Raw genomic sequence first — 14,769 nt, forward strand, 5'->3', positions numbered from 1 at the left:
TATATTTGCAAAGACAAATAGTACTGTATTATAATTTGTCTTTAAAATTCCATATTTTACAACCTTATTACATGCTGTAAAATTAAACTATTCTCACTGTGCAATTCAGTGAATTTTATTGTATTAATTGAGTTATGCACCCATTACCACAATTTAATTTTAGAACACTTCTTTCAGACCTCAAAGAAATAGTATGGTTATTTACAGTCACTCCTCATTTCTACCCCCAGCCCTCAGCAACCACTGATTTAATTTCTGTCTCTATGTGTTTACATATTGGGGGATTTTTTATAGAAATAAATTCTGTGATATGATTTTAAGGAACAATTTTGCTACATAGCATGCATGCATTTATAACATTTATCAGTTATCTTATATATGGACACCAAAGCTACCTCTAATCCAGTGCCTTCTACCCGAAACATTGCTACATAAACACTTCTTCAGGAGCCTAAGCTCAAGCATTTCTGAAGAACACACAGAAGGTTTCTTGGTCATGAGGTGTATGTATACGTAATTTTACTAAAGATCAGCAAATTTTATACAAAAAAACTACATCAGTATGCATATCAGCCAGCAGATGATGAAGCTAACTGGTTTCAAACATTACCAAAATTTGGTAGTACTGGATTTTTTTAAATTATTGGAGATTTGATCAGTATAATATTATTGTTTTAGTTCTCAGTTGTTCTGTTATCGGTGGACTGAATATCCCTTTGTACGCTTATTAGCCATTCAGGTTTCTCCTTCAGTGAATTTCAAAGTAACACTTTTCTTCCATTTTGCTATTGCATTTTCTATCCCTAAATGCTATTGCATTTCTATTATGTTGCAAAAGTATCTTGTATATTCTAGTATTCATTCATGCTTTGTCTAATAGCTTCTCCCAGCTTATCACTATTAATATTATCTACCACAAGTATAATTGAACAAAAATCAATTAGTATTCATGTCTTTCTATATGTCTTTTACACAAAATTGTGTAAGCATGGCTATGAGCAAACAATTAACAAAGGCAGTTCTTTTACACACTTAGAAAAATACTTAAATCTCAAAGAGTCAGCAGATAATTCTCCCAATTAGAGAATTGTAGAGAACGAGTCACTTTGTTCCAGAACTGAGAAAATATGTAGACTGAGTAAAGAAACTGAGTCTATCAAGATAATAAAAAAAGTGAATGGTGCTATAAGTAGAGATAAATGCATAATTTTACTTAATTTGACATAGCAATTTGGAATTCTTTTGAAAGTGGAAATAATAGCAGTTAATGCTGTCAACTTTTCATTTGTGTTTTACCTACAAGACAATTTCTGCAAATAGTGTAATTGTTTGATGTGTTTCCTTGGATTATGGAAGAACTGGAAAGAAAAGTGATTCTAGGACAAAAGTTCAATAGAAAACTTCTGGGGAAAAAAAAGTCCAAACATTATTGAACTTTAGAATCAATTTATATTGACAAAAGGAAAGTTCATATTCTACTTAGCATGAAGCTGCTCATTCCATCCGATTAAAAGCTACCTATTATATTTGCCACCAAATAAAGCAACGATTTCAGATGTTCCAGCCAGTCAGTCATAAAGTATTTATTGAGTACTCATTAAATACATTGATGTTAGTTTCAGGATAGAAAGATCTTTTTTCAAACTTCAGCATTTCAGTAAAAAATTCATGAACCTACACAGACTGGCAATTCCTGAAATAGTTTGGTGTTGAAAGCTATCCAGAGAGAGATCAACATCTTATAATAAAATAAATTATAGAATTATTCCTTTTAATCATTTGTGCCACATACAATTTTACTGCCTTTAGTATTATCCTGACTTGAAATTATACTAGACGGTTTGATTTTTATAACTGAATTAAACAGGGTACATGATAGTTGATGTTTGAAGAATACTATTAACTATAGCTACAATATTAATGTATCCAAAATTTTATGTATATAATATACAGCCCACATTGTTTATTCTTTTTTAATTAAATTGAATGTTTTCTTAATAGCTGTGTTGTAAAGACTGAAAAAGCAATTATGTTATACATATCGCCTCTTTACTTTAGTACTACAGTCTTGCTTATCAGTAAATTATCATTGAAAAGTTAAGAGTCTAGAAGATAAACCTCAAAATCTGACTAGTGACATGAAGCCAATAAAAATTCACTAATATATAGTTCAGCACATTTTGTCTGGAGAATATTTAAAGCGATTACTATCGAAAGAGGATTTATATATAACAAAAGAATAAATGCTAAATTAATTATAACTTTGAATTGTTGCAAAATGTCCTACCATTGATGAATATATATCATATCAGCTATTTTCAGATTCTTTGTTTCAAGAAAATTAATGGATCTAGAGAATACCCAAATGTGGGTATACAAAATTATGAAAGAAATGGAAAATCACCATGTCAAGAACATCTTAAAATAGGGACAGGAAGATAAGAATCAGCTGCCTGGATAAGAAAAACATAAATTAGTATTTATTGATCTTCAAGTATAATATATACATTATCACTTCCTAGATCTAGGTATTCCATATACATTATCCTACTATTTTTCACCAAACTAAAAGATAAATATTATTATTACATTCTAAATATGTAGGAACAAATGGAGGCTCAGAGAAAATTTAGTACTAAAACAAAGCTAAATATGTAGAAACCGGCCAAAATCTGTGTGTTTCTAACACTGCTTTTTCCTCTACACCATGTATATAAAAGGATGAATGGTGAGATCTGGAAAGCTTGAGAGAAATCACTGCAATACTAATGAAAAATATAAATTATTTAGTGAATAACCACAGTTTTAATACTTGCAGCATAAGTAGTGACTATTATAGCAGTAGTAGTACTAGTAATAGCAATAATAGTAAAGATGTATGGTTGCGGTGGTGGTAAAAATAATCAAAATAGGTAGTACTGATTGTATTCAGATTAATATGTATTCAGATTAAATATGAATACATATATTCAGATTAAATAAAATGCGTCAACATGTATTCGGATTAAATAAAATGCAGTTTTATTCGGTGGTAAGTTTAATTCACGTGGGGAATATTTTGACCAATTTTCCTGGAGTTTTGTAAGTTTAAAATGAACATTATATCCAGATATTAATATAAATTTTAATATTAGTTAATGCATGTATTATTATAAATTCAGTATCTATTTCAAAGAAAAAATAATGAAGAGCATTACGTCTGCTAGAGTCTAAATTAAAATGATAGTCTTGTATTTACTTTTTTTAATATATGAATTTCTATCAGCTTTCTTAATAAAGAAGGCAACCTGAATTTCCTTATCTCAGGAAACTATTTTCAAATAAGCAATTTGTATTGAATGAGGAATGCACTGTCTTGTATTTCCTATTTTTATAATATAGAGATATTACTTTTTGTATAGTTACCCTGAGAAACACAGAGTTCCAAAATAAATCTTTGAATATAAAATATAGTTTTGTCCTTGTAAAATTTCATAGTAAGCATTTTATTATATTTGGCCTGGAAATTATCAGTTTCAACATTTGTATACTTCATATTCAACATATATTTATGTAGGGGTTTCTTCTTTATTTTTGTTATTACAGTCTCTAATGCTTATTCACCAGAACAAAGTCAAGGAAATTAATCGTATTGAAGACTAATTTTAAGTGCTTGACAAAGTTTGCTAATAATTATTCATTAAGGAAACATACAAGATAGGAGATCAGCTGTCCCCTGGGCTGTAGGAATAAAATTTAATGATCTCTCTGCTTTGGGGGAACTATAATTGTGTCATTACAGGTAATTGATTAAAGTCACTTAGTGGCTTTAACTTAAATATTGCATACATCACTGATTTTCATAACCCCTCAGTTTAACATCCCCTTTCTTGTAAAACAAAAAAAAGTACTCTGATTCCAGAGCGCTTGACCCTTTTTCAACATAGCGTGTGTGCTTTCAGTTCTACCAGTAGACTCCATCTTTCTTAAACCACGCAGCACATTCCATCCGATCTGACACAAGGATTTGTCCAGAAACCCTCTCATGAGCTTGCTGATGAAGCAATATTTGTAGAAAACTTCTGGAATCATTTTGGAGAGACGCTTTCTCTCTCTAGATGGCGAAAATGTAGTTGTGAGTTCTGAAATCACTACTGCCATTTAACTGGAATAGTGAGTGTCACTGGTGACCCTGACAAGCAGTTTAAGTAATTATGGTGACAAAATCTTCATCAGCAGAAAAGAGGAAGAAAAAAGTAGAGATATCTCCAACTGCCTTCCCAAATATCTAATATATTTTCAGTTAATTCTTTTGGATTTTTCCAGTTTAACGTATCGTGTAAAAATAGTGGGTTGTGCTTTCTCTTATTTATGTTTCTTGATCCATACTGCATTGGTTAATATTTTCAGACAAATGTTAAATTTAGTGGTAAATGGGACATATTTAGCTAGCTTCTGAAGTTAAAGTGGATGCCTCTTCTGTGTCAGTATTCCTCAATACATTAGTTTTTATTTTAAGATTAATGTTCTTTATCATATAAAGGAAGAATTCTTATATTCTAGCTTATTAAGTCTTTATTGGTAATACTGAATTTAATTCTAATATCTTTTCAGTTTTTAAACTTCCCATAAGGCTTTTCTCCTTTGATCGATCCATGCATTGTTGTGATAAGTTATGTTAATAGATTTCCTAATATTAAGCTATCTTTTTACTTATTCACTTATTCAAGTGAACAACCTAAAGCACTTGGCCTCATGGAGCTTACAACATAGTGGTGAAGAGGCCATATAAGTAAGTAATGAATATGTCAGATGATAATTGCTATGGAGAAAAACAAGGCATAATAAGAGAAATAAAAAGAAAATCGTAGCTATCTCATACAAGGTGACTAGAGATATGAATGAAGAGAAGGAGTAAGAAATGTGGGTACATGGTGCAAGAAAATTCAAGACAGAGAGAGAAGCAAGTTGAAATGTCCTAACAAAGGCACATGCATGGCTTGTTAGTGAAACAGAAGTGAGAACAGAATTACTGTAGCCTGCTCAGCAAGGGAGTGGGGCAGGAGAAGAGGTCTGGGAGATGGAATGGAGTGGTACAGGTCACATAGGTCCTTGTGAGCCACTGGAGAATTTCTGCTTTTATTCTAAATGAGTTAGAAACCATTGAACTGATGAATGACAATCTAACCTATATTTAGATTATTCTGACTATTGTCCACGGTCTAGAGGCAAGGGATGAAGCATGAGGGCCAGTTAATAAAAAAATAATAGGGGTGAGATATGGGAGTATCTTGGAACAGAGTGGTGATTGAAGAGCTATGAGAAAGGGTCAGAATTCAGATGCATTTTGCAAGTAGACCAGACATGACCTTTTGATAAATATGAGATGTGAGAGAACTAGAAGAGTCAAAGATGACACCATCATTTTTGCTTGAGCAATTGATGGAATGGAGATTAAGCAACAAAGAAGGGGAAAACTTGAAGGAGGAGCAGATATTTGGAGAAAAATAAGAGTTTTGTTATGGACATTATTAGTTTAAGATGACTCAGAAATATGAGAGAAGTTGTCAATTAAATATTTACATATATGATACAAAAATAACCCTGGAATACACTCCACTTGCTGATTGCACATAACTGTTTTACTTAGTGCCTTACTTAATGTAGTGGTATTTTATTTCCAATTTCAAATTCTGTATTCCTAAATACAGATATTATTTCATATGCGTTTTATCAGTCAGAATATTCTTTTGTTTCTTTTTACCTCATTTGCTATTTAGGGTATACCAAGGACCTGGAACAATTATAGATCCAAATATGTACTAGCCCAATATTACAGAAGATTTTGGAGTTTGATTGGTTATTAAAATAGGCAGAGTGGCTGTCCTATGAGCTTTATTTAGGGACCTAAGCTCCTTCTATCTTGTGGCTGCATGAGTCATCATTCAGTCCTTATCAAACTTCACAAACTAGATAAGGAGGGGAAAAGCAAATTGAGGAGGCCCATACTTTCATGGGCCAAGCCTAGGTAGAACTCAATTACATGGCCACACCTAACACCAAGTGAGAAAATTAGTTTATCAATTTAATGATCAGAAGTGAAAGAAATGTAAGGTCATTCTCCTGGTTTCCTTAACAGTAAAAAATCTTCACAAATCAGTGAAATTTATTTAAAATATGACCCAGCGTTTACTGCCTGTGCTGGATTGCAAGAAAAGAATGTGAAGAACTTTGACTACAACTGCATATTAAACTCATCAAAAGCAACTGGATCAGGGCTTCCCTGGTGGCGCAGTGGTTGGCAGTCTGCCTGCTAATGCAGGGGACACGGGTTCGAGCCCTAGTCTGGGAGGATCCCACATGCTGCGGAGCAACTAGGCCCATGAGCCACAACTACTGAGCCTGCGCGTCTGGAGCCTGTGCTCTGCAACAAGAGAGGCCGCGATAGTGAGAGGCCCGCGCACTGCAATGAAGAGTGGCTCCCGCTTGCCACAACTAGTGAAAGGCCTCGCACAGAAACGAAGACCCAATACAGCAAAAATAAAATAAATTAATTAATAAACTCCTACCCCCAACATCTTATAAAAAAAAGAGCAGTGAGATCTTACTGGGTACTTTTCCCCAAAATATATTTTAATGCAACTATCAAGTCATTATGAATCTCACTTTCTTTTTGCAATTAGCTTGAAATGTGTAAAAATAAAAATTGTGTTGACACAAACTATACAACTTTTGATGCTGTATTGTGTCTGAATACCTTGGGCTGATTTTATCTAAAAGTTTCGCAGAAAGTCACTACGTTTTCCTCCTGACAAAGTGAGAATATAAGTTCATACCAGGGTATTTTGCCATCTCCTCAGGTACTTTAAGACATCAGTGATGAAAAATCAGGGTTTTCTCATTATTAAATATTACCAAAATTCATTCAAACAGAATAATGTTTAGAGGATGCTAAAGACAATATATACTTTTGGGTATATATTATTGTTTGAGAGATATAAGCTGAAGACTGACTTTCTTTTCAGTGTTGCATTACCTATGTCGTGCTAAGGATTGACATATTGGGTGACTTACTTTCTCAGTAACTGGACACATGTATCTGTTTTAGTGCTACAATTATGATGAAGAAATTATTTCAAAATATGAGTACTATAATTTTGTGCAAATTTACACACAAACATGCACATGCATGCACACACACACTCTAAAAGAACTTTCAACTGTTTTTGTTTATTCCTGTTTATTGTTCTGTTTATTCCTCTTTTATATACTTTATAGCATCTCCTGGCAGATTAATTGGAAGCTTAATGGAACCACTTCCATCTGACTAGATTAGCTTGCAGTGTTTATATTTCTGTAGTGTAATGTTTACTTTCTTAATTTATGTAATTAACTTAGATGGAGTGCTTGCATACTACTTTAGAGATGTTATGGATTAATTACTTATTTAATTAGTTATAACTCAGATAAGATGAAAAGTGCCATAAAAATTTTAAACGCTTCTATTATAAAAACGTCTTGCATAGCTGTAATTATAAAAATAGAAAATAGAGGACAATAATAGCAATGACACAAGTATATTAAATTTTACATCTTAGAATATTGAAAGAAAAATGGCAGGAGAAAAAGTGATTGTATTTCTATCATTCCTGATTAAATTCCTAAGTTTTTCTGTATTTTTACATGAAAATAAACAGTAAAATGTGTATTTTGGCTAATAAAAAGTATTCATTTAAAAAATGAATGCGTTTAATTAACTCTTTATGATTCATAACTTATAAACTTGAGTTTCCAAATTATTACAACAACTATATTGCCTCTTGTGAAGCATGGTATTGATTTTCTAATAGGTATGAATAATGACATGGTACCTCAACATTTTATAATTATAATAGCAACTGCAGTTTGAAGATTGTAGCTATTTTGCCAAATTTTTAATTATTTCTGAGCAATTTCAATAAAATCTGCCAACAAAGAATTAAAAAATAATATATTCATTTTAGTGTCTTACATGCCTCAATGCATTATTCATTTGTTTTTGAACATGAAGTTTATAATCACATTTGTAAAATATTGTTAAAATTAATAATTTGCATAACACTTGAGGGAAAATTCTGTTTCAAAGATATCGGTGGCTTTATTAATTAAGTGGGATCAGTTGTTTATAGATACGTAGAAGGTTAAAATGTGACCTACTTTTAACAAATAATTTTTTCTTGTTACAAACATGTAGTCTACTGTCTCTTATCTACTTCTTTTCTGTAAAGAAAACAAGTGGGTGTTTTTCTAATATGCCCTCCTATTCACTATAATGTCTATTTCATGTTATAGAATATTCCACAGGGTAGCACCTTCATTGTATACCTGGTAATTAATTACCCTGTTTCTTTGATAACATGTTAATAAAATTGAAAAAAATTTTTTTTTGCTGTTGTTAATGTGTTTATGAATCACTGAGATCCTCAAGGGTAAGACTTTGTCTTGTTCACTAAATCCTCTCACTCAGGTGCCCAAGAAATAATTGTTGAATAAATACCGTGTTAGAAACCATTGCTCTGTCCTTCTAACATATCACTTGTCTTCTTCCCAATAGTAAATACCTTCAATTTAATCTTCCTTCTAATGTCATTCTATCCAGAAGTCTTGGCATCTTGTTTATATTCCTGTTTGAAATAATAGTTTAAAAATGAATTATTCTAAATTGACTTTGACTATCACTGAGAATATCAGAGCTATTCTTTTTACAGTGACCTAGATTAATTAACACTTAGAGCTTTCTTTACCTTTTTTAAAACAACTGGTAGTGCTCTTTATAATCCATTGAAACCCTAGCATTTTATTTCCACACACTTCATTTTCACAAACTTAAAAACATTCTTCTAGCCTATTTTACTATTTTTCTAAATATCTAGAGGCAAGGCATATTTGTATCATTAAACTAAACTTCGTTTTATCCCATATCTGTAGTATATGATGTAATGATTAATGATTCTTCTTGAAATTTGCTACTCTCACTTTTCCCATTCCTGAATCACATTATTCTTAATCTCATAGTACTGCTTCGTTATCCATTAAATACAGATGTCTCTAAGTTGCCGTTCTCAGCCTTCCCTCTTTTAATTATGGTATATTTTTGGGTAAATTCACTAACTCCCTTGTCTTTAACTATCTTATAAATTTGGCAGATACATGCTAAATTTATATCTCACCCTTCTATTGAATACTGGTATCCAAAAAATTTTACTGAAATGTCACTTATTCCCCATGTCTTTAAGATTGCTACCATGGACATTCCTGATTTTTTTTCTGGTTATATCATTTTCTCCATAGAACAGGAGTGTTAGCAAACGCTAAAATCGGTGAATTCTGTGAGGTTATCTACTATCTCCTGGAGTGGACTCAAAGAGATTTATAATGTCTGGTTATCCCCAGCTTCTCTCATAAATCTCGGTAGCTTTCTTGTCAGCAACATCAAAATATTCTCTTAGGGTAGATAATAGACTTCATAACTTCTACTAGTGTCTTTAAAACCATGATAAAGGAAGGTGAAGAAGGAAGTGGGGTGGGAAGGAGAGAGAAATTGAAAAGTAGGCCTTTAAGTTCAGAAAGATAGGGGTTCAAATCTTAGCTCTGTCTAATAACAGCTCTTTTGCCTTGGGCACCTAAGAGAACAATTATCAAATTATTTCTATATTTCTAATATGCCAAAAATAAACTGGATAGGAATTACTATGAAAATTCTAGATAATATATTTGAAGCATTTAACATAGTGTCTGAAAAAATTATAGATGCAGGAAAGGGGGAGGTACAGTAAGAAGTATTAGTAAAAAATAAATCATGAGGAAACTGAATCCATAAAGAGAGTTGAAGATATAATTAGGCAGAGTTCCCCACCTCGAAAAAAGACTTGGAGAAAAACAAGTAGACATAGAGCCGATAGGGAAAATCTAACTCACAAGCTTAGCAACCCACAGGCATGTTTAAGAGTCAAGCAGGCTTTGGACTACTAAAATTCCTGTTGTATTTTGAATGGAGGAATGCTTTTTCATTTTCTCTTGAGATTCAGCTATGAGTTTGCTGAGATTGTTCACGTGCCTCTTACTTCCCTGGGCATTTTTTTAACCCATTATCTGAACTAACATGGATGCATTTCTGTTTCTTGAAGTGTGATAGATAGATCTTAATAAAAACAGGGCAATTAGAAATCAGCTAATCTAGGTTTCTTAGTTTACGATGAGCAGTTGCTTTTACCCCTGGACACAAACAAGATGAAACGTGAAACTTGGTTTCAGTTCTAGTTCAGTGTTCTTTCTGCTCTATCTATCTTCTTGCCTCCTTTATCTTTTCACAATACCCAGAGCCTCCAGACCTAGGTGAAATCTCCATTGCTCTCTTGGCTTTCCTGCTCTACTCTCATTGTTTTAGTTTTGAGTTCCCTTTTTCACTTTTATACTTTTTTTCCATATTATTTCTTCCATCTTAACTAAAGAGTTCCTATCCTCAAGTGTAAATATTAGGGTGGAAAATAAAAGCCTATAAGCCTACAAGTCTCCTCTAGTCAAAAGAACAACTTTCTTTTGAGTACTTGTGATTAATAATCAACTCAGACAGCAAAGGAAATATTGCACAGTACCTAGAGTTTGTGGCAATGTTACCTCTACGTCAATATTGCTTAAGTCACTCTAGAATAATGATAACCCTTAAGAGTTCTTTCTTGAAACTTCTTTTGAAAACTCTTAGGAATTTATTTTACCATGTTTCTGAATTTAAATTTAAAAAAATTTTAATTAGTTTATTTTACTGAATAATACCTAAATAAGTAGGTAAAAAATTTGGTTAGCAGCTAATCAAGGGTATATATTTACCACACTTTGGCAATTACCATTAATTTCACCCGAGGCCAGGATCTGACTGTATCACATCCATATTATTACAATGGTCTTAATTTTCTTGTTTCCAGCCTCATCCTACTCAATTCTATTTGTTCTTATACACCTGGATGAATGACTATAAAACAAAATGTAATGTGTTTCCATTGGCTCCTTATTTCCTCCCCGATACCTCTGCATTTCAAACCCCTTCGTAATCATTTCTATCTTTACCTTTTTCTTTATATATCACCATATGACGTTGCATAATAAATGCTTTGTTCCAGAAAGATTCATCTATTTTCACTCACACATGCCGTGTTCATTGCTTTCTCACACCATTACTCTATTTCCTCCCATTTGGGGAGCCCTATCTAGTTCATGAATTATTTAATGGCTACTATAGCCCACAGTCATCTCCCTAATTGTTAAACTTCTGTTGCTTTTACCATCTTTATGACTCAGCTTTAATCCTTAGTTGGTCTTTATTTCATGTATGTTCATTTGCTATGAATAAACAGTATATAGCAGAAACCATGTAATAAAAGCTATCTTTTTGTGTGTATTGTCTTTAGTGGTTAGCACAGCAGGAGGCATCAATAGATGTTTAAGAAATAAGTTTTGGCTAACTAATCAATTTCATTCTTCCCTGCAAATGTGCGCAAGGACAGGGATAGCACTGTCACTGCTGACCTTTCTCAAGATGGTCATGGTATTTTTTAACTATTCCTATAGAGAAAAATTGACTCTACAAGGACATTAAGTACACCAATAGCCTTAAATATAACAAAAACAATAAAATGCTGGAAATTAGGAAGAACGAGGAAAGAGGAAAGATTACATAGCACCACTTAGGGAATACTGAAATGTCATCTACACTTTCAAGGTGATAGAGATTTTAGCTAGAGAACTAAATGTTGCTGTAAACCTGAAGCTCACTACACTTTTAGCCCTAATTACAAGATTTTCCATATGTGAATAATATGTAGATGATATGCACTGCAGTCTTCATCTATTCTTTTGTATTTAGACAATATGCTTGAAAGTGTGAATTCTATTTATATGCATATGTATACTTGTACAGTATATATATTTGGTATTTTGTGTCTACAGCATTTTTCCAGTAGTTATATTTTTCAAATAATTGAATTACTAAAATGACTGGTAATACACTTTCAGCCCCAGGTGGCTCTGTTTCCCATTTAGAAGTGATTACAGAAAGATTGAAAAGATATTTTGCAATCCATTTGTGGTTGTTTTTTATTGAACTTGGTTAATGTAACATGCTTCTGTGATTTTAGGTTTTTAAAGTAAGTGCAGCTCCTTTGGAAGTGTTTGCGCATAAGTGTATATGAAAAATATGTAGCCACGCTAGCTAAGCTCTCAAAAAGTGTTTTTAGGAAATGTTTGAAATTGAGGCTTAGGTTATAGTCTTTTCTTAATGTGCACACATAACTCCCACTAATCTTAAAGGAATTCGACACATATATACAAGGAAGAGTAATCTTTAGTTGTTTTGGTTCAAAGATTTTCGAAAATCCCTCTTTCTAAAATAATTAAATAGAAGAGTGTTAAAAAGCATTTGTCATCTCTGTGGAAAATCTAGAAATTAAATCTGAGTTTCTATATCTTCAAATGTAAAGGGCCAAATTCTTGTTCTAGAGTCTTGTGCTGCATATACAGATTAACACTGATATTATTTTGCAAATACACAAGAAGAGTGAGATTTGATTTCAATTGCAGAGCCACAAATAACAACCTTTCTTATATGATTACAAAATCCTGACAAATGTTTGATAGACTTTCTAAAGATTTCTGTCCTCATTTTCTTCAGTCCTAATGCCATTAACTTCTAGGTTAGTATACTGATACATTATATTTTTATACCTGCATAATAAAGTTTCCTTTTCATACGTGGAGAAAGTGTCTCCCTAAAATGACAGAAACTTTCTATAGTTTAAAAATTATAACAGTTACTCTGACATTTTATCATATTTACAGAATAAATTTGTATTTCTTAAAGCAAAGTGTTATGATGCTAATATTTTTAAATGAAATAAAAATATTGCATTTCAAATACACGAAAAATAACTATCTTTAGTATCTTTAAACTTAAAGAGGGTGTGGATTAAAAAAAAATTCTCACTACAGAAAGCCTGTATTTATTTTCAAAACGAATGTCATGAAAGATTTCCAGTTTTTGAAGCTGCATGTTTGACTGATTCAAATCTCTGTCCACTTTCTGAATGAGACCCAACTTTGTGCCTAGAGCTCCCACCCACTGGTGATGTGTACCTTCTGGGCATTTATTCCAAAGTGGGATCAACTGTGCATGCTTGGTATCTGGGTAGAAAGTCTTTTGCTCAGCTGATATTTGGGTGATGTCTTTACATGGAAATATAATAATAATAAACATCTAGTTTAGTACCACATTATTTATTTTCCGAAGGCTAAAGAGGAACAGTCCTATGATTTTATCCAGCATCTTTTATCTGTGAATTCATGCTGTGATAACTACCTTTCCTTCCTTCCATGCCTTTAAATGCAAATTTCAGCTCTGCACAAGTGAAACATTAAAAATTGCCAATGCATATTGAAAAAAAAACTAGAAAGAATGTAATACTAAAAAAGTTTTCTGGAAATGGTGTTAGAGACTACAGCTATCATTTTCCACTTAGATTCAGAGTACTCTTTTTGCCACTTCCCGAACCCACTGCAATATAGGCTCTCAATAAATATTTTTAAAATTAGTGAGAAAATATATTTGCAAACTAAGTACACAATTAATTATTTTGGTGAACTGTTTGGGCAGGATTCTTATGTTGAAGGAATATTCTACCGTATTTTACATTATCTGCCGACCATTCTCCTGGCACAGTAGAAATATGTTATTACTATATATAGTAAATAGTAAATATTCACTAAAGTTTGCTTATTGAATTAAACAATAAATAAATAGTCACTAATATGGAGGTTAAAAACATGAGTTGTATGTGGTTAACAATTTTTCCTTTCTTTTTATTTGTATTAATAGGAAATAAAGTTAGGACTGTGTACGTTTTCTAATATATCTCTAACTGGTATTTCTCTTGATTTCCTTCTCCTCCCTCCTTAATAGCAAATGCCAGATAGATGCTTCATTATGTATGTGACTCAGTCAATATATGTTATTTGGAGTAGAAAATGTTACTCATTGATTTATTGTTTCCAATAATATGTATGCTAATGAGGTCTATGTGAAAGTTGAAAAATCATGCATATAATGCTTTTCCTGTACAATCATATACTGAATATGATTTTGGAAGCTCTTTGTTGTTTTTGGTTTTGTTGTTGGGATGCTTTGTTCTTTAAGATATTCTCTGCTATTAGGAAAACTCTACCGAGTTTATAAAGTTAAATCTTATTCAAGAAAGAAAAAATTTTCCAAATATCCAAAATATCACTCATCTAATATATAAAACAATCTACTTTAAGTCAAACATGGAATTCTTGGGAAAAACACAGATTTTAGAAATAAAATTATCCAGTCAGTGCAAACCATTATCCTTCAAGATTGATGTTACTTAAGCATTTGCCTTAATGTGATGTTTTCAGTACAGCACACTTTGTCTGCATTTATATAGGAATTTTTCATGAGAAGGAATGTAAATTAAAATAACATGTCAAGACCTTGGTAATGGAGTCCATCTCTATTCTTCTATTTCTGTCAATGATATATAAGTAGCAATGATAGATGACATGAGGGGATACATCACTGTCTAACTCTGAGTCAGGTTAGAATAATTTCCATTAAGTTGGGATCAACCCAGAAACACTTAAGAGCTGTAAGAAATATCAGGTTGTCCAGGTAATTTTGAGTTTAACACATTGTGTATTTTTGTAACCAATGTCCATATTTTTAAAACAAAAAATCTGCCTCAA

At 32.1% G+C, this 14,769-nt stretch overlaps 1 protein-coding gene across 1 annotated transcript in view; it reads left to right on the forward strand.

The window, feature by feature from the left end:
* MGAT4C (MGAT4 family member C) overlaps nt 1-14,769 on the forward strand; it is a 623,142-nt gene that overhangs the window by 520,667 nt on the left and 87,706 nt on the right. The gene's annotated exons all lie outside the window — the stretch shown is intronic.

The sequence above is a fragment of the Phocoena phocoena genome, chromosome 11 (assembly GCF_963924675.1).
Source record: "Phocoena phocoena chromosome 11, mPhoPho1.1, whole genome shotgun sequence".
In the NCBI taxonomy this organism is placed as follows: Eukaryota; Metazoa; Chordata; class Mammalia; order Artiodactyla; family Phocoenidae; genus Phocoena; species Phocoena phocoena.